This window comes from Hemiscyllium ocellatum, chromosome 31 (genome assembly GCF_020745735.1).
Source record: "Hemiscyllium ocellatum isolate sHemOce1 chromosome 31, sHemOce1.pat.X.cur, whole genome shotgun sequence".
In the NCBI taxonomy this organism is placed as follows: Eukaryota; Metazoa; Chordata; class Chondrichthyes; order Orectolobiformes; family Hemiscylliidae; genus Hemiscyllium; species Hemiscyllium ocellatum.
Window position 1 is genome coordinate 23,550,657 of NC_083431.1, and position 20,019 is coordinate 23,570,675.

Sequence of the window (20,019 nt, forward strand, 5' to 3'; positions counted from 1 at the left end):
TTGATGCCACCCACAAGTATTGATGCCTGACCTCTGTTACTCCCATTCAGCTGCCCTTTCTCCTGTATTTTATTACTGGCTGCTCAGTACAGGTTGAAGTCCCCCTCTGCACAATCTTAAGTACCACGTTCCATCAAATCCCTTGCCACCATTTTCTTAGTGCCTACTCTTCCTATCGATTTTCTTACACGTTATTTTAGCTTAAAGGGAATTTTTAAAATTGTGAATGTGTTAAAGAGCAGGCTAAAAAAGAGCAGAGAGGAATTTCAATGCCTGTGCAGTGCCATTTCCAAATTCTCTCAATGTTAACTGTACTGAAAATACCTTCCTAATGTCAATCTTACATCCAGGGAACCTGTGCCCTCTGACCTCAGCCTTTCCGTCATGGTAGATCCATACTATTTACAATCAAAAATCAAAAGAAGAGTCAGGACTGAATTAATCTTCAGAGTTGGGACCCAGCATTAATTAATACCTTAAAATCAACAACAAAATGGACAGATGACAAGTGACACCTCCCTTCTGAGGGTGTCTCCTCTGGGGGAATCCTGGAAGTGTATTGGTGTGACTCTGGGAGAGGGGAAAACATCCCTTTGGCTGTCGCTGTTAACCTGGGAGAAGCAACATTGCTTTATTTTACAAGTGTGTAATCATCAATTGGCTGTTTGTGTTGCAACACTTCTTGGAGATGGTTATTATCCAGCATTAAGACCCTGTGGGTATTGTACTTTAGAACTGTTTCCTTTTCTAGTTTGCATTCTTCTGGAATCTACAGATGCCTCCAAATGAACGAAACTTTATTTTACACCATTTTTAAAAATGTACTTCTTTGCACAAGGTCTCACATGAATAGGGCAGATTCTCTTTAAATACATTTTAAATAAATGAATACATTCAAGAGATTTGCAGCTATGCATTAAGCTTTGGTACAAATTCAGGAGCTTTGTTTCTCCCTCAAGGTCCCTATACAATCAGAAATCATTCTTATTTCCATTTACCCCTGTTTTACACTGAATTATGTTGCTTGCCACGTACACAACAGACTCCTACCAGAAGCGTCTTAAATATTATATGCTAGCATGGGAAATTTGAACACTCACATGTCATGTCTCCTTCCAACAATGATGCAATAAATACACATTTTGTTCTTAGAGGTTCTGTGATCACCAGTGCAGAAATTAGCTCCGACTTCTGACACACAACTATATCTTTGCCCTGCCGTTCATGTCGTTATAACGGAGATATAAAGTTCACTGCTTATAGACAGCTTTCAGCAAAGTAGAACGTGTATGAAAAAGTGGTCTACATAACCAAGGCACAGAACTTTAAAGGGCCCATGGAGGCAACGCTGTTTTATTTTGGTTGCAGATCTTTTCAAGTGCAAGTATTGCATTGGGAGAGTTAATCTTGGATGCCAGTAGTTCATACACTTTCTTCATGGAACTGTTATGCACAGGAGGCTGTTGAAAATGGCAGCTTTAAATGGGAAGTCATTAACTCTATCACTGACTGCATGAATGTTGAAACCTTTGTTGATGCAGAAAGGCTTGGCTGATGCTGCAAGTATAATTTTCAGTGGAAGCACATTCCAAACCACCAGAACCTGCTTGTACTGTGAATTTTCTCAGCCATATTGTGGAGCAGATTCAAGAGCACTGGATAAGAGCGACAACTAAACAAACTATATACACTTCAGGTCTGATTGATCAATTGTAATTGTCACTTCTGAGTTTCTGACCTTCATTGATGTTAGGGGAAGGTCCAGTCTGACTTCCAAAATGAACATATTATAATTTACCAACATGTTAATTTAATCATGCATTATAATTTCATTGCAAATGATAATTTCAATTCATCACACTGGTAGGATTCGGAAAACCCTCTAAAAACCGCTGTTCAAAGCAGGAACAAATTTAACAGATGATGTGCTGGTTGCTTTAATGATATCTTTGAATTTTCCTTCTGATGAATTAAAGGGAAATTTTTCAAACAAGTTGATACTTAAATTTTATCAGGTTGATTACATTCATATAAAGTTGTCTGAAGGGAAATGGTGAAGCTACTGCGTAGAAGCTTGGTCGTCCCAGCAAATACAGAAGGTAAAGCTATTGCAGTATGGGTCAAGTTTGTTGAACATTGAAAACGTTTTGCTACCAATGAAGGGGTTTAGTTAACTGTCCCTTCTGGAGCAATGCATCTGGAAGAGTGTTCTGGACCAGCAGCTTTGCAGGCCAATGTGGGGGATGGTTCCCTAAATATTCATTAGGTGGCCTTCTCACCCCCTGTCTGAATGCCCCAGAATTGTCTGTAACTGTACAGGACCCAAGCAAGGCCTAAGACCACCACTGACTCTGATCCCAACTTGAGCGGCCCATTGTTGAACTCTAAGGGCTGCCTGCTGCTCTAGGTTTTGAAGTTCAGGGACAGGGGAAGTCTGCAACAATTTGGGTGGATGTGGAGGTGGGGGGTGGGGGGGTGGGGGGGTGGTGGGGGGTTGGGCACAAGTGGAGTTGGAACCTCCATCACTGGTCACCTTTCCAGGTAATTCCCAATTCTCACCCCACCAACTCCACATGATCTGCCACAAAGGTCACCTTTCCAGGTAATTCCCAATTCTCACCCCACCAACTCCACATGATCTGCCACAAAGGACACCAACCTCACCATGTTATCAGGATCTGCTCATCACCTGCTCTCCCCCTGACTCTGTTGCAAGACTCCAGTCTAAATCTGGCCCTGTGGGCTCTGGCACTTGAACAGGTGGGAGCGCTTGTGGTCTCAGGGGTGGCCACCACTCTTGGTTACACAGCTAGGATCCAGACCTATCAGTCAATCACACTGGCGATAACTCTCGGAGGTAAGACTTTCTCTTGAGTGAGGGTTCGAGATTCTGCCTGCAGTCAATTCATGCTCTGTGAATTGCTAGCCTCTCCACCATTCAAACCATCCAGCCCATGGTGCTCAGTTTAATTTTTATTTAGATATTTCATGTGTATTTATCCATTCAACAACTTGGGTTCTAAACCAGATAGGAAAGAGAGCACTTTACTGCAGTCACTGTTGTTATGATATAAGGAAACACAATCAACTTTTTCACAACAAAATCACACAAGCATCAAGGAGGTAGATGATCAAATATTTTATTAGTTAAAGGATAAATATTGAATCAGTCACCAGGGAAATACCTCTGCTCATTTAAAATCATGGGATCTAGTGTGGGATTTTATAATATCCATCCTGAGAGACAAATGATACCTCAGTTTAAATGTCTCATTGAAAGGACAGTATTCCTGACAGTGAAGCGTGACTGCTCAGTACAGTACTAAGTGTCAGCCAAAGTTACATGCCTCAGTTTCTGCAGTGGGACTTGAATGCATGACCTCTCTTCTCAAAAGGGAAGAGTGCTATCTCTGAGGTAAAGGTGACTTTGTGAAGGACCATTACTTTTTTATTACATGGAATTTTACAGTGCAGAACAGGACACAACACATTCCTCCTCCTACTTGTTTTAACCTGAGCAACAGTGGATGCAAATGCTTCTTCGAAACTGTAAGGACTGTGGGCATTTACATTTAATCTTCAATTGAGAAAAAGAATTGAGTACAGGTACTGAGTTTAAAGCGAGTGGCAGATTATTGTTAGTTGACTGGCATTTTTAATGCACACTTTCAATACTTTAGCAGCAAATACTGTCACACATGGTCAATATATGAAGTTGAAGAACTTGTTGGGGGATGTCAGACTGTGACAGATCGCTTACTCTCCTGATGACATGAAGAGAAGTGACAGAGCAGCTCCTGGACTCGACTGTGCTGGAATGAAATTAATACACAGTTGAAGTGGCACCATTGCTGAAGCAGCCTATTCTGATGAGAGTAGCTATGCTGTTATGAATTAACTTTACCAAGCCATTCACCCAGTGATATTATTATCAGTAATTGTTACTTAAACAAAAAGATGGTCCAACACAGGGTAAGACTGACATTGGATTGACAATTCATGGTGACTGCCTGATTTTATTTTAAATTGAGGGACTAAGGGCACAGGCAAGATCTTCACTTTGCTTAGTGGAATTTTTTAAACCACCCACGAACAAGGGCTGAATTAGTGTCAAAGAGCTGCCTAATACCTGAACAAAGAAACACCCAGCACTTTCTATTGGACATGCTTCCTCAGCATTTTAGACTGCCGCACTTATTTCCAATACTTACACGAGCCCACAGCACTGCAACGTGGAACAGACAGCAGATGGTTTCACTCTCAAGTCTTCAGAAAGACTTAATCTTGACTGAACCCTGTGCAAGAGCCCAGAATGTCAAATTAAAATTCATACTTTGTACCTTCTTTGATTTCAAAGAGGATTACACCTTTCGCTCAAAGAAAGGAACCAAGAAAGCTATGCAAAATGGAATTACCACGACTTATTCTTTTCACTTGCCTCTTTATATTGTTAACTCCTTACAATTCATTAAAATGTAATCCTGATTAGAGTAAGTAATACACACATGAATAGACTGAGCCAAACACATGAGCATGTGTGTCCATTGTGTCACTCTCTAGTTAATCCGCAGCCTGGGGTAGGTATGGACATTAGGGGAGGTGCGTATATTAAGACTCTTGTCAAGACTCTACACTGTGCAGTGCATAAGGGAATGTTTCTACAATCAGAGCAGGCTGAATGCAATTACCACGTTCCAATGTACTCCTTTGTTTAACAAACCTTTCTTTCAATATTGTTCCATGTTTACCGCTGGCATTAAGCAAATGTCAATATTTATTTGACCAAGGCCAGGAAAACAATTTTCTTAATTTATTCCTTCACACACTAAATCAGTTCAAACTGAACTGCCAAGCCATCTCCTGGCTTCATTTACTTTATTGTAGTTTTCTCCTTCTCTCACTCTGCTTGCCGTTGGATGGTGTCAGCAGCACTAACAGGCTACCAGGAAATAGTCTGAGTTGGCATCCTTCATATGTCAGCCTAGACAATTGATGTTGGCACATCAAACCACTGCCAAGAATGAAAACGTTCTCACATGTGCTTACATGGCCAAGTGCGCACAGTTATAAGCACATTCCTACATGTGCACATGCAGCAGAGGTCAGAAATTGTTACTGATTTTATCCCACTTTTCTGCAAAATCTGATTCTATCTCTATTGATTTTAACCAACATGTTCTTAAACAGGAATCAAGTCTGGAATGGTCTGATCTGTATGTTTTAATGCCATAATGGCTGACTCCTTTGGTTCCTTGCAGTGATTGTAACGAGGTCAGTTAGGTGGACCCTCAGAGGATGAGTTCCCTGACTTGGGCTTTTAATCTAGGAAAAAGTGAGGACCGCAGTTGCTGGAGATCAGAGTCGAAAAGTGTGGTGCTGGAAAAGCACAGCAGGTCAGGCAGCATTCAAGGAGCAGGAGAGTCGACGTTTCGAGCATCGGCTCTTCATCAAGAATGAAAGGGTGAATGCCCACTTATTAACCTCTTATTTTCAGACAAGAGGAAAATCATCATGGATCAATGTAAAAACCCTATAATACTAAACACAATTAAAGCTTGGAATATGTGAGGGCAAAATGAGGGCAACTCACATAAAACATCCCCCTATGCTCCGATAGTGGGAGTATGGGGATTTCAACTGGGACTTACAGATGCCACTTTCAATCTTTGGAGATCCAGGGGTATCTCCTGTTTAGGGGATCTGTTTAAAGAAGGGGTCCTGATGTCTTTTGAACAGCTGCGTCAGAAATTTGGATTACCTAATGGAGACCTCTTTCGATACTTCCAAATTCAAGATTACATACAGAAGAAGACTACGTCATTAGATAGCCTTTATAAATCAGACAGAGAACATAGAGTGTTATGGCCAATGGGGGTATCTTCCGTCAGCACTATTTATCATTTATTACATGATGAAGTATCTGGAGATATGGACAATCTGCTTAAAACATGGGATTAGGATTTGGGACTGAAAATCTCTATAAAAATGTGGAATGACATTTGGGAAAATGCCAGAAGAATCACCATCTGCAACAGAACTCAGGCTATTCAGTTGAAGATACTTCATAGGTCTGGACCGATTGACAAAATTTAAGGCAGGAGCATCTCCAAAGTGTCCCAAATGTAAAATAGAGGTGGGCACTCATACATTGCTTATGGGCCTGTCATAAGATCTGTAGATATTGGACTAAGCTAGCAAGTGCTCTAACAGAAATCTTAGGAACGGAAATTAGAGTGGACCCTATATCTCTCCTTGTGGGCTTTGCGAACTTACCCTCCCAGGATGTGCACGGGAAGAGATTATTTTCCATTCTCTCTTTCTGTGCAAGGAAAAATATTTTGGTAAACTGGGTGGCTGAGGGCCCCCCTGGACTTTCGAATTGGCACTGAATAATCATGGAATGTATTCCCCTTGACATCCTTACAAATATGGTGCACCATAGGACCGCATTATTCCAAAAAATATGGCAGCCCTTCTTGAATTACATAAATACTGATGTTTTGGCCATTCTAACAAGTGTTTTTATTTAATTGAGATGGCGAACCTGGCTGGTCCAGGGCCCCTTGGGAGAGGAATCCCGCATGAATACGGTTTTGTTACGATTTGATGTTAACACATTCCGAACATGTATCTCACTACTCAATTTCTGTGTTATCCGTTGGTTTTTCTTTTCTTCTTTGAATAATGTAAGAGACTTAATTATACACTCTGGTTAGTTGTAGGTTAGATTAGTAGTTAGTTGAGTTTTGTTTTTTTTCTCTCGGTATCTCTTTCTTTTCTGTTTGATACATTTTGGTTATTATTTATTTAAGATTCATTTGTATATCAATGTTTACACTTGGGTTTTTTTATTTGTAAACTTGTAAAAGTATGTTAAATTTTCAATAAAAATATCTATTAAAAAAATGAAAGGGTGGCCCAAGGGGGCTGAGAGATAAATAGGAGCGGAGTGGGACTGTGGGGAAGGTAGCTGGGAAAGCAATAGGTAGATGAAGGTGATGGTGATAGGTCGGAAAGGAGGGTGGAGCAGATAGGTGGGAAGGAAGATGGTCAGGTAGGGCAGTTCCAGAGGGTGGCGCTGAGTTGGCAGATTGGTTGTGGGAATAAGGTGGGGGGTGGGGAAATGAAGAAACTGGAGATACTGACACTCTGAGAGCTAGCTCTGAGGTAGCTGGATCAGTGTCAAGGTCTTTCCACATGTAAATAAAGGGTGACTTGGTGTTAGGATACCAGCCTTTGTGGAGTTATTTCTTTCCTAAATCATTGGGATAACTCACTTTCTCTAATATCTGACAATTCCGTTCATTCACTTATACCTTAGCAGACTTCAATTGTCTTTTAAGGCTTTCATAATAAGAAGAATTATAATGCAAGCCTACCTCATTGTCACAATAACAAGCACCTGACTTCATTCTCTTTGCATCATTCAAAGTCATACATTATTACACAAAATGCTCCATCTGGTTCTTCTCTTTATAGTTCTGGATTTAATTGAAGACTTTGTTTTAATAAGATGTTGAAGGAAGATCCAAGATGGCAGCGTCCTGTTAGGATCACGTTTGCTGGGCACCGTGCTGCAATACTGACCCGATAGAGCCAGGACCCATCCCAAACACTTTACTGTGAGTAAAAACACTGGAAAGGAGCTAGAAACCTGAAAAATGGATTTACCTTTGTCCTTGCAGCTGGAGAATGCCGATGAAAGGAGGGATCTCGCCCGGGGACCGGGTCCACGGCCCAGCCCTCTGAAGCAATGGACTTGCTTACTCTCCAGACACTGGATGAGGGGCTGGCCAAATCTTGTGAGGTCCTGGGGAGGCAGATCCGGGAAGAAAATCAAGGAGAAGCTGGTTCCTGTATCTGCTGTGCTGCAAGATCTGGGAAAAAGGACCAATGAGCTGGAGCACCGGGCCACAGGGGTAGAGGCAGAGACTGAGTCCTCCAAGAGACAGATTGAGCCCTGGAAACACAGGTCGTGGTCTGTTGGATCTGGAGGACGATCTCGAAAACAGGAGAAGTTGGAACCTGCACGAAGTTGGCATATCGGAGAGGACAGAAAGTGGGCGGCTGCTGGAGTTCTTCGAGGAGTGATTCCTGGATTTCCTTGGTTTGGAGGTTGAGAAGGGAAGGATCACGGGATGAAAGCCAGGTGCGGATTAGCACTCAAACCCTCCATCATTATAAAGACAAGCAGAGGGTCATGGAAGCTTCGAGAGCCCAGGGGAGGGATTCGAGGGTGTTGGTGGTGACTCCAGGGTCATGTTTTTTCAAGACTTTTCGGTGACAGTGGTCTGGGAAAGGAAGTCCTACAATGGCGTCAAGAGGAGATTGAGACAGCCGGGGATCCAGTATTCTTTAAGATATCCAGCAGTGCTTTAGATCAATCATAACGGATCCATATATTTGTTCAACTCACCAGAGAAAGCGAAGAACTTGCGGACACGTTGGCTGAAGTGGAACGGCTGAATAGGCAGAATGGACAGAACTGTTCGGGTTTGTTTCTCTTTAAAAAGGACTTGGTGTAATCTTCTTTCTATCAATAAGTTGCGTGAAATGATGTCCGGGATGGATAGAGTATTTATCTTTAATCTCTAAGTTATGTTAAGGGATAGGTGACATATTTATTTTTAGGTTATTTGTTTAGAGTACTAACCTTGCTTTTGGGTGTTGTTTTTCTCGATCGGGTGGTACGTGACCCTAGCTGATAGGAGTTGAGAGGGCAGTTCGGATGGTTAGTAGGGTTGTAGGATGTGTAGGTACCCCCTTTGAATGGGGAGTAAATTCCTCCAATCAGTGCCTTTGGTGATTTTTTTTTGTTTTTCTGTTTTTGCTGTACATAGTTTTTGTAAGTTTTGCAGATTTGTTGGCTGTAGTTATTTTAGTCTGTGTAGTTTTTGGGTTTTGTAGGGAGAGGTTGGATGTTACCTTATTACAAGAAGCACACTTGGATAATGCAGAGCATTTGAAGCTGCAATAGAATGGGTATGACCGGGTTTATTTTCCAGCTTTCAATAAGAGGAGTAGAGGGGTGGCTATTCTAGTTAGAAAGAATCTCCCATTTAGAGTCCATTAAAGACACATACGGGAGATTTGTAATCCTTAAAGCTTTGATACATGGGGAAGAGTACGGAATCTTAAATGTTTGCTGTCCCCTGGCCCATCCCTTTAAACTCTTGACAGATGCACTTTCTAGACTGGTTAACCTTGCATCTCAACATATTATCATAGGAAGGGATTTAAATCGTCTCACAGACCCTACAGTAGACAGATTGCCCGAAGGCCCACCGATATCTTTTTTGCGATCTAAACAATTAAGAGATTTGTGTGCTGAATTGGGGTTGGTAGATGTTTGGAGGCACCTTCACCCTGCTGGCAGGGACTTCACATTCTTTTTGAACCCACATAAATGCCATACCAGGATTGATCTTTCTCTGACCCCCGGCACATCTGGGCTCAGTGGCATCATATACAATTGGCAATATCATTATTTCCGATCATGCCCCAGCGTATTTAATGATCAAGAGTAAGGATACTGTGGTAGGATTGAGGCACTGGTGACTGAACCCCTTCATCCTCAAGGGTGGCAAGTTTATTGAATTATTTTCTACTGGATTCAGGACATTAATTCAGGCTCGGCCAGTATCCCATCCATCCTTTGGGAAACAGCTAAAGCTAATGCTGGAGGTTGGTTATCTCCTATTCAGCCAGTAGGAAGCGACAGACGGGCGAGCAGCAACGCTTGCTCGAGGTATAGTAGCTGAAAAGGCATATTTTGACAGGCCCTCGCTGGTTAAACTGCAGAGGATCACAGCACTTTGGTCTATGCTGAACTCCATGCTCACACGGACAGCCAAGAGGGAGCTTACATTTGCAAGACAAAGGTTATTTGAGCATAGGGATAAGCCAGGCAAGTACCTGCTTGGAAAAACAGGTGTCCCCTCCCCAGGCCATTACCTCGATCAGAGAGGACATTGGAAATTTGACCGACAATTCTAAAACGATGAATGCAGTATTCTGGAAACCTTACTCTGAATTATACCATTCTAAAAGCTGTGACAGTGGGTGGGTTAGGATGGAGTATTTTATTTAAGAATTTACCTTCCGGAAGTGACCCCTGAACAAGAGTCTCTCCTCAATGCCCCATTGTCAGAGGAAGAGGTGCAGGAGGCTGTGAGGCAGCTCTAGAATGGAAAGGTGACAGGTCCTGACAGCTCCCCAGTGAGTTCTAGAAGGAATTTATAAATATACAGTCAGGCCCAATGCTTAGTATGTTTAATGACTCACATAGAGATGGTGGGAGGAGGCAATGACTAAGAGAGGCGAACATCTCTCCCATTCTTAAAAGAGGGAAGGCCCCGGAGAACTGTGTTTCTTATAGGCCCATTTCACACCTGAATGTCGACTTCAAAATCCTATCCAAGACTCTGGCATTAAGGCTGGAAACTGTACTGCCCTCCATCATTAAGGAGGACCAGACAGAGTTCATAAAAAAAGGCAGATCAACAGATAATAGCAGGAGGGTGTGGTCATTCAGTGTGTGTGAGCGCGTGTGTGTGTGTGTGTGTGTGTGTGTGTGGTGGTGTGTTCAGTGAGTGTGTGTGGGTGGAGGGGGGTGTCCCCAGTGAGTGTGAGGGGTGTATCCCCGATGAGTGTGTGTGGGGAGGGTGTCCCCGGTGAGTGTGTGGGGAAGGGTGTCCCTGGTGAATGTGTGTACGGGGGGTGTATCCCCTGGGAGTGTGTGTGTGTGTGTGTGTGTGTGGAGGGGGTGTGTCCCTAGTGAGTGTGTATATGGGGGGGTGTATCCCCGGTGATTGTGTGTATGGGGAGCGTATCCCCGGTGAGTGTGTGTATGGGGGGATGTATCCTCGGTGAGTGTGTGGGCGAGGTGTCCCCGGTGAGAGTGTGTAGGGGGGGATGTCCCCGGTGAGTGTGTGTATGGGGGGTGTATCCCCGGTGAGTGTGTGTGTGTGTGTGTGTGTGTGTGTGTGTGTGGGGGGGGGTGGGGTGGGGGGGCGGGGGGGGGAATGTCCCCGGTGAGTGTGTGTATTGGAGGGGTGTCCTGGTGAGTGTGTATATGGGGGTGTATTCCCAATGAGTGTGTGTGTGTGTGTGTGTGTGTTTGTGTGGGGGTGTGTCCCTGGTGAGTGTGTGTATGGGGGATGTCCCTGGTGAGTGTGTGGGGAAGGGTGTCCCTGGTGAATGTGTGTATGGGAGGTGTATCCCCAGTGGCTGTGTGGGGAGGGTGTCCCCAGTGAGTGTGTGCATGGGGCGTGTCCCCGGTGAGTGTGTGTGGGAGGGTGTCCCCAGCGAGTGTGTGTATGGGGGGTGTATCCCCAGTGAGTGTGTGTGTGTATGGGGGTGTGTCCCCGGTGATTGTGTGTATGGGGAGTGTATCCCCGGTGAGCGTGTGTACGGGGGGTGTATCCCTCATGAGTGTGTGGGGGAGGGTTTTTCCCGTGAAAGTGTGTATGAGGGGTGTTCCCATTGATTGTGTGTATGGGGGTATATCCCTGGTGAGTGTGTGTATGGGGGGGTGTATCCCCGGTGAGTGTGTGTATGGGGATGTGTATCCCTGGTGAGTGTGTGTATGGGGGGTGTATCCCCGGTGAGTGTGGGGGGGGTGTATCCCCAGTGAGTGTGTGTATGGGGATGTGTATCCCTGGTGAGTGTGTGTACGGGGGTGTGTATCCCCGGTGAGTGTGTGTGTGGTGGGTGTATCCCCGGTGAGTGTGGGGGGTAGTTATCCCCAGTGAGTGTGTGTAGGGGGGTGTATCCCCGGCGAGTGTGGGGGGGGATTCCCGGTGAGTGTGTGTATGGGGGAGTGTATCCCCAGTGAGTGTGTGTATGGGGGGTGTCCCCGGTGAGTGTGTGGGGGTGTATCCCCGGTGAGTGTGTGTATGAGGGGTGTATCCCCGGTGAGTGTGTGTGGGGTGTGTCCCTGGTGAGTGTTTGTATGGGGGCTGTATCCCCGGTGATTGTGTGTATGGGGCGGTGTATCCCCGGTGAGTGTGTGGAGGAGGGTGTCCCTGGTGAGTGTGTGTGTGGGGGGGGGGGGGGTCCCCGGTGATTGTGTGGGGTGTGTCCCTGGTGATTCTCCACAGGATCCATCTGGCTCCAGACTGCCTAAATTTAAAGCGGGAGCAACTCCAATGTGTCCTAAATGTAAAGTGGGCATGGGCATGCTTACTCATTGTCTTTGGTCCTGGCTCAGACAGCGGGCATATTGGAGTGCAGTGGTAGGTGAAATAGAGAGGGTCTTGGGAATAGAGGTGAAGATGGACCCGGTATCTCTTCTTCTTGGTTTTGTTAATTCACTTTCATTAGATGCACACAAAAAAAAAGGCTTCTCGGTAACCTCACTTTTTGTGCCAGAAAGAACATTCTATTTGGGTGGGTGTTGGAAAATCCCCCAGGGCTGGGAGGCTGGCGTAAGCTAGTCATGGAGCACATCCCCTTGGACTTTCTTACAAGTATGGTATACCTTAAAAAGAAGAATTTCTGTAAGATGTGGCGGCCCTTTTTGAACATTCTGGGTACAGATTTTTCTGCTGTACTTATGAGGGCCTTTATATAGTCACGACAACTCTATGTAATGAATCTGGTATCCAGAGGGGAAGAACTATGAATATATGAATATGTATAGACATATGCACTCGGTGATCAAAGGCTATTGCTTTGTTTTGCTGAGCTGTGTTATGGTTATTATCATTATCATTATCCTGATGAAGGGCTTTTGCCTGAAACGTCGATTTCGCTGCACTTTGGATGCTGCCTGAACTGCTGTGCTCTTCCAGCACCACTGATCCAGAATCATTATTATTATTGTTAAGATCTTTCTTTTCTGGCTTAGTTATTAGTTATTATTTATTTATGTAATTGGCAGGTTTGTTTTTTAATATTAATTTGAATTGTTTGGTTTTGTATTTGTTGTAATATTCAAAAAAAAATTTCCTTCCTTAAATAAAATATATTTTTAAAAAAATGTTGTAGACTTTCAGTGCAAGTAGTTGGTGACTGCATTTGTATTGTCATATTCATTTGTTTTTCACCCAATGATTAACACTGGGACTTTCAAGTCACCCTGCAACTGTTGGACAAATTCGTTCCAGTTGTGAGTGACCCTTATTCCTCCCTTTCACTCCCTAGCACTGTATGCATATTGACCAATGTAACAATTACTCATAGTTACATTGCTCCCATTGATCACAGAGATCATTCATCCAGTCCATGTATTTTTGACTTGAAGGTTAATCCTTGTTTATAATTTTGTCTAAAGCAAAGAAGTAATGGTTTATCCTTGCAATAGGCCACCAGATCTGACTGTCCTGTCAAGAAATGGCTGCTATGATATGTTGGATTAATAAAGCACTTATGGTTTAGGCCATGACTGACACTGAGCTGCAACTATTGCCTTTATCTTTGCAAACATAGCAAGCCAATTGTGTGTAAGGATGTATAATTAGCAAATCAAGTGAACAGTCAAATGATCTGCTTGTTTTTTGATAATGTGAGTACGATGAAAACATTTTGGCCAGGGCACATTTGGTTTCCATCTTTGAATGTATTTTTTACATTGGCTAATCAGACAGAAATGTCATCTCAACAGTAACCTTCTTTTTCAAAGTTATCTCTCAGTTTCAGCCATGATTGTGGGTTTGAAAGTGGGGCTAAAAATCTATTAGTTCAGTGGTGGGGTTGCTGCTAACAGGGCCAAGCTAAAAAGATGTTTAATGTTAAAAGCAAATTACTGCGGATGCTGGAATCTGAAACCAAAAGAGAAAAGGCTGGTAATTCTCAGCAGGTCTGGCAGCATCTGTAAGGAGAGAAAAGAGCTGACGTTTCGAGTCTAACTGACCCTTTGACAAAGCTAAAAAAGAGGGAGAAATAGGGAGGTATTTATAGTGGGCTGAGAGAAGGTGAGTCATGGCTCCAGAAGCAAAGGTAGCAATCTTAGTAAATATCTTGTCTAACACAGAAAGAGAAAAGGAAAGCAGTGAAGGTGGACAGGGGGATAGAGACAAATGAAAATCCTGTCGGAGAGAAGAGCAGTACTTCTTCAGGGTAGGCATTTCTGGAAGAGAGGTGGCAGTGGGTTAAACACTGGATAAAAGCAAATTACTGCGGATGCTGGAATCTGAAATCAAAAGAGAAAACGCTGGAAAATTTCAGTCGGTCTGGCAGCATCTGCGAGGAGAGAAAAGAGCTGATGCTTCGGGTCTAACAGCTCTTTTCTCTCCTTACAGTTGCTGACAGACCTGCTGAGATTTTCCGGTGTTTAATGTTAAATTTGAAATTTCAGTTTTGTTCTATACATATTAAGAAAAACTACTTTGTATGTGGTATTAGAATGTACTCATAAGAGCTTTGCATGAGCCTCCTCACACCTCACCCACTTCAACTAACCCTATTACTGTTAGAGTTATTGAAAATCTAAATACCTGTGCTGCACTACCCACAACTGTCCTTCTGTTACTTATTCAAATAAATTGCTAAGATTAATTAAGCATGACCCTGTTTTTTACAATTCTTGCTCACTATTCATTATCCGCAGGTTCTAACTTTATTTTTAATTACCCCGATGAGTAAGGATTCCATTATCTTTCCACCAAATTGGCAGCTAACTAAATCATGCAAAGTTCCCTTGACTTGTTCTATTTCACCTTTTAAATATTGGAATCACATTAGTTGCCTGCCAGTTCTCTGGCACTATTCCCTTTATTAATATTACAGAGTAGTGATGTTGCTATCTCTTTCCTTTTAATAGGGGTGGATGCCAATTCATCTGGACTAAGGATTTTTACCCTCTCTAAGTTCAGTTAGTTTATCAATGATCTCTCCCCCTTTCTATGTTAAGTTACCTTATGTCTTTTCGATCTCTTCCATTAATGTCATGCCAACAATATTAGTCTTCCTATTAAATAAAAGGCAAATAAGTATTTAGAAATTTCTGCCAAGTTGTTGCTATTATCTGTGAGTTTATTGTAGGTATCCCTTAGTGACTTGTGTATTTTATATTTCAGCGCTATCCAATGATAACGCATCTTAAATGTGCATAATAGAAATTTTATTCATTGTGCTTTAAGATGTCTGCTCCATGCTGATAGCTCTTTGCTTCCATTTACTCCTGTAAACTGTCTAACTAATCAGGCACATTGAAACTTATAGAGTCATAGAGTCATACAGCATGGAAACAGACCCTTCGGTCCAACCCGTCCATGCCAACCAGATATCCCAACCCAATCTAGTCCCACCTGCCAGCACCCGGCCCATATCCCTCCAAACCCTTCCTTTTTATATACCCATCCAAATGCCTCTTAAATGTTGCAACTGTCCCAGCCTCCACTACTTCCTCTGGCAGCTCATTCCATACACGTACCACCCTCTGCGTGAAAAAATTGCCCCTTCGGTCACCCTTATATCTTTCTCCTCTCACTCTAAACCTATGGCTTCTAGTTCTGGACTCCCTGACCCCAGAGAAAAGACTTTGCCTATTTACCCTATAGAAAACGGACTCACCTACATCAAACTTGGAACAATTGAACACCACAGTGGCACTGTTCCAAATCGTTTTTATTTTATTATTTGCATATTGGGGATAATGTTATAATCTTTGATAACTTAGTTTCATACTTGCTCTTTCCTGATTGTTTTTTGACTTCTTTCCCAACATCTTTACTTTATCTTTAATCATCCTCTCTGTTGTCCACATTCTTTATGTAGGTATTTTCTTTATTTTTTATCTAATGCTCGTTCCTTACTCAGACATGATGGATGAGATATTACTGGCTAGTTTGTTCTTGTTTTTTAGTAGAAAATGTTTTTCTTATTGATCACTCTTTTAAATGGTTCCCACTGCTGTCCTATTCCTTTATTGGCACTTTGTTTTCAAAATGCACAGATATTAAATGTTTTAACATTCTGGCAGTGACTGCGCTGTGCTCCAAGTTCAGGTGAACACAGCCTGATTTTAAGTCATTCAGACTGTTTAATAAAATATCTGAGGTACTTGTCAACCAACTGCCCTGAATAGTCTTCCCTGCTTAATATGTCGCTATCATCATACTGGGACTTAAAACAATGGAATAAATAATATTCTCATAAACCTTTCATCACATTCTGTTTTTAAAATATACAGTCGATGCACTTCATCTTTCTTTCAGGGTAAACTGAAATGAAAATTTGGAAACTAGGCCCAAAGATGTTTAAGACAGCCAAGCGCTGTGCCAAAAAATTAGGATAAGTAGAGACTCCACGGGAGACTAATTAGTTTATTAATTTGAAGGATTGTGTCTTATCATCATTTGGCCCAGTTTCTCTGCACACTCTCATTTCTGACTGTGAATCTTTAAACTTCTGTGAATGCAAATATAACAGGTCCCTTAATTACCTGCAGGCTCCCTTTCAACGAAAAGATTTTGATGGCAAAGTTTATTTTGGTCAATAAAATATTTTATGCCAAGCGCAATACCCACTGAGCATTTACCATTACATCCACAGGACCTTTCATATCATCCAAGTGACATCTGAAAACATGAGCTGACCTCTTAGTTAATTGGGCTAATCAGTCTCATGGACAAGTGGACGTCTGGACCTTATTTGTACTTTGTATGGCTCATGTAAAGTGACAGAATCAAAATAAAGGCTGCTGAGCAAAGCGGTCAACAAAGCTCACGTTCTGCATTTACAGAGGAAGTTCTGTTTCAAATGAAGCTAGCAGAGAAAAATGATGCAAACAATTGTTTCCTTCAAGTTATCATTTCAGAATTGATTTTATTGATATTATCCCATCATGTGAATTTATTGGTATCTGAAAATCACATAAAAGTCCCTTGATTTTTGTGTTATCAACTAGAATTAAAGTAGTCACTTGAAATGAAAGAAAGCTTGGAACGAAATGCACTTGCACTACATTTGTGCCTGTAATGTATTAAAAGCTCACATCAACTGTGCAAAGAAATGATTCTCAGAAGAACTCAGTGGAATAGAGAAATTAATCCTCTTGTGGGGAAGCACTGGTAACTCAAAAGTGATGAAGCAAAGACTCAGTTGCCACGGTGATCCGTACACCTGGGATTAATGCTATATTTTATTTCTCAGTGAAATTTCTGTTTATACAACATGCATATTTACCAAATGACCATCACATATTTTTTGTCAAACATTAATATTCTGCATTAGGCTGCGTGTATAGGCTCACTCACTACCTTCTCAATGCTTTGCCTGGTCCAAGCTAAAAGACTTTGAAACAGTGAGACACAGAGCTAAGATTTTCGCCATTGTTTAATTTTATAATTTATGAATTTGTTCACAAAAATGGAGATCAAACAGCATTTGGTATTACAAAACGCATATCATTAATATTGCATTTTGTAAAATCCTTCATGAGCACAGTGTCCCTCTGAAAGACAGAAGACAACACGTATGTTAATTTACCACAAATTTGGGTGGGGAGACAGTGAGAGGAGTCTAATTCATTTGACTGCAGTGTAACCAATTCCAAATGGGTTGTAATCTAAGACAGATCATTAATATCCTTGGAGCTAGGTGGCCAATTGAGTGACAAATGGAAATCAAAATTGACAAGTCAACCTCAGAATCTTTCTCATTCTAACGGATAGGAATTACATGAATAAATAACCTGGCAGGATCATTTTAAGGGGTTGGGGAAGAGGAATGGTAAGATATGGTTTGAAAAAGTCTCAACAAATTTGTCACTTCATGTGTCTGGCATTAATTGCTTGTTGCACTGACATAAACCAACAGTTATTTATTTCACATTTTTTTCTTAATTTAAGCTGAAAATGCAAAACTCACCAATTCACTTTTGAACAAGAGAAGTGTGTCAATGTTTCAGCTAGAACCCAAATACGGAAATTTGTTATGAGCTCCTGTCAACAGTTTGTCACATATCTTTCCATTTCTGATGCCTGATGGACATGCTCCATATTTGGAATTCTCTCCATCTCAGAGTTCAGCAGTCAATGGAGGAGAGGAAAGTCTATTCTGCAGTTGCCAATGTATTCCAAACCACACCATTAAGAACTTGTCATACAAAAGGCTTATATGAAAGCAGCTCTTTTAATAGTGAGTGATTAGAAGACACACATTTTACAGCCCTGCGTTCAGAGAATGACAGAACTTGATTGCATAATCTTATCTAAGGAACAATACCGTCATGAATGCAACACCCACTGTACTTCATTGAGTCGCACTCTACATTATACACTCAAGCCCTTTCACAGAGCTAGACCAATATTCACAGAGCTAGACCAATATTTTCCTCATCCAAAGGAAAGAGTAACACCAAGGTGAACCAAGTTGACATTGAGAAGACTTCAAAAGGGGGTTTTAAACATTGCATGCTGCTGAAAATTCAAACCTTGTTTAAAATCAGCTGAAATATGGTGTGAGGTTTGGTATGAAAGAAAGAATTAATTTTTTATGTAATGCCTGTTATGTTCACAGGATGTCCTAATACATTCCAGTGCTAAAAAGGTTTATCTTCAATGTGTCATGAGAATTATACAGAGAAATGTAAAATTATATATTTTATGCTGTCAACCTCCTTTTGGAACACTATAGGCATAGTGTTCTGTATTTTGGTGCCATGGGACTGAGTTCATTGGGAAACTGCATCAATAAGCAATGAGCTGTAATTTTCCGATATGAGATTCACTGTGTATAAGATCCTGCTGGTATTGTAGGATTTCTTGCTCAACATATTACCTTACCAAAGATCATCATTAACAATGACTTTCCCAAATGACCTTTAGTCCTCTTTGGAACAAAACACGACCTCCTTCTTGAATAATTCTACAACATGTGGAATTTCTTCTTTCCTGACTCTGTCTCCCCTAAACTGTTATCCTGAGCCAAATGGTGCATCCGAAGGAAGAATTGGTTTCATTCTCTCTTAGCTGAAAATGTGTTGCTGGAAAAGCACAGCAGGTTAGGCAGCATCCTACTTCAGGCTTATGCCCGAAACGTCGAATCTCCTGTTCCTTGGATGCTGCCTGACCTGCTGCGCTTTTCCAGCAACACATTTTCAGCTCTGATCTCCAGCATCTGCAGACCTCACTTTCTCTTCATTCTCTCTTATTCATCTTTCAAACACTCCTTTATATGTTTTCTTGGCATTATGCTCAAGAAATAGTTTTGACCCATCAATTAAAGATGAGTAAAACTCGAGAAGTTGCCTTGCCTTTATTCATTGCAAAGTAATAATTCCCCAAGCTTGGAGTAATGTTTGCCAGATTTTAGCATGTGAGACAGTGTCTGCTTACTACTGGCATTTTGCTCAATTTAAGTGACAAAACTGACTGCCAGGATGTGCATTCCATTGTAAACACAGGATAAAGAGAGACTCAAAAAAACTTAGTTAATGGTTTACCTGAATAGCTAGATTATTTACAGATATTTGACCACACATTAAAATTCTTCATTGCCTTGTGACATCACAAGCATGTACAAACAATACTCTTCACATCTAATCCAGAAAAGAAAGTTCCATTTAATGTTGCAATGACTCATGGCTAAATTATTAATCTTCCTTTCCTGTACCTTCTTAAGGTAAGCAAAGCTGTTAAAATGTGACATTGTAAGTTATTCAAGACTTAGCAGTGGAATGTGTGTGTGTGTATATATATACGTGTGTGTGTGTGTGTGTGTGTGTGTGCTAATATATCCAATACATTCCTGGAATTATTTCCATTGCAAAAAATCCAGTATTCCCATTGCAGCTAATGGCAGGGACTGAGGGCTGGTATTGGAATCATTTGGAAGATGTGCATCACTTTAATACCTTTCAGGACTCCAGGACATCACAAAGTGTTTTCAAGACAATCAAGTACTTTTGAATTGTAGTCACTGTTGTAGGAAACATGGTAACCAGCACAATCAGGTCACATACTCAACAATGTGATAATGGCCAAATGAATTGGTTTTCAGGGATGATGAATGAAGGAGAGGTATTGATTAGGACACCAGGAAGCACATCTTCAAATAATGCTTTGTGATATT